Below are 1418 nucleotides of genomic sequence, written 5' to 3' on the forward strand. Positions count from 1 at the left end.
CCACACACACACACATACACACACTCACACACGCGCACACACATGCACCTACACGAAGGCTTACAATAACATGCATAATATAAATAAGCAGCAATATAAACAATAATAATAGTAAACTAGATACACACTCAATGTTATTTTTGATGCATGCTCTAAGGTCGTAAGAATACTTATAAATACAAGATGGTTAAGTAAGAATGACCTTCTATATCTTTCTTTGTTACAGCTCAGAAGCCTAGGTCTTTTACTTCTGACTGATGTTTTTATTTGAGGGAACAAGGGATGTTTGTTGTCTAAAAAGATGGAATTAATTTTTTTAGTTCAAGCTGTTATGTACAATTAATTCATACAAGTAGGGGAATGTAGATGTTGAAATTTTACATGCTTTCCCTTCTATTAGTCTTTAAAATTTTTCTTTATCTTGTTGTCTTGTGTTCCCGGCCCATGCTGTTATACAAAAATTGTCAATACATTTTACGTAACCTACAAATATCGGCACCAAAATCAGGACAGAGGGAAAAAAAACAACTGTTTAAGGGCCCACATGTCCGACCAGCAGCATACCAAAAGCAAGAGCTGAAGCACATTTCGAACCACTATGCACAATTAATCAGAAACACGAATTTGCATGCCGTATGTTTATTATTGCTGTCTGCCTTTTAAAGTTTCAGACAAAGAAGCAGACATTAAAAAATCTGTCTTAAAAAGGAACTTATTCTACTTTTTTAAAGGCGAACCCCAAACCCTGCCTTCAAATGTTGCAGAATGCCCAGAATGATATGAGCGTCATCAAAGAGTTAACGATTCTCCACGTTCAAAACAAGAACAGCTCGTCCCCATAAATAATGCTAATGACAAGCAGTGCAACGATTAACTCTCTCCCACGTAGATCTAGCTCTGACGTTTGGCGTAATGAGTATGCCGTCACAAAATCTGCGCTTCGGCTGATCCCGACAGGCACGCATGCCAAGGAGGTTATTAATTGTTTTATTGTAAGGCTCTTGATGCATACACTCTCTCAAAAAACAATTCTCCATCGCCGTGTCGGGATGTGATTAAGCATTCACTTTCATTCGTGGACAGCTTTCAGATCATGAATGGCTATTGACAGACACCTTGTTAGGATGTGTGTCGGTTACTTTTCATGTTGATGATTTATTAATCGTGTGAAAGACTGATTCAGTAGTGAAAGTTACAAAAGGGAGCCCAAAAAAACTAAAAGAAGAAGAAAAAAAGAAAAGAACTGGAGTGGCATCTCAAGCAGTTTTACCTGTACGCATGTGGCTCTTTTTTCAGCAGTTGCCCCCAGAACCTTAGAAATATGAAAGGAAAACAGTGGTGTTAGATATAATTATTTCTACTAAAGTTTGAGGAGGGAAAAACGGTGCCAAGTGATTTTAAAAGTAAAAAAAACAAAA

This window comes from Aplysia californica, unplaced genomic scaffold, assembly GCF_000002075.1.
Source record: "Aplysia californica isolate F4 #8 unplaced genomic scaffold, AplCal3.0 scaffold00454, whole genome shotgun sequence".
Classification (NCBI taxonomy): domain Eukaryota; kingdom Metazoa; phylum Mollusca; class Gastropoda; order Aplysiida; family Aplysiidae; genus Aplysia; species Aplysia californica.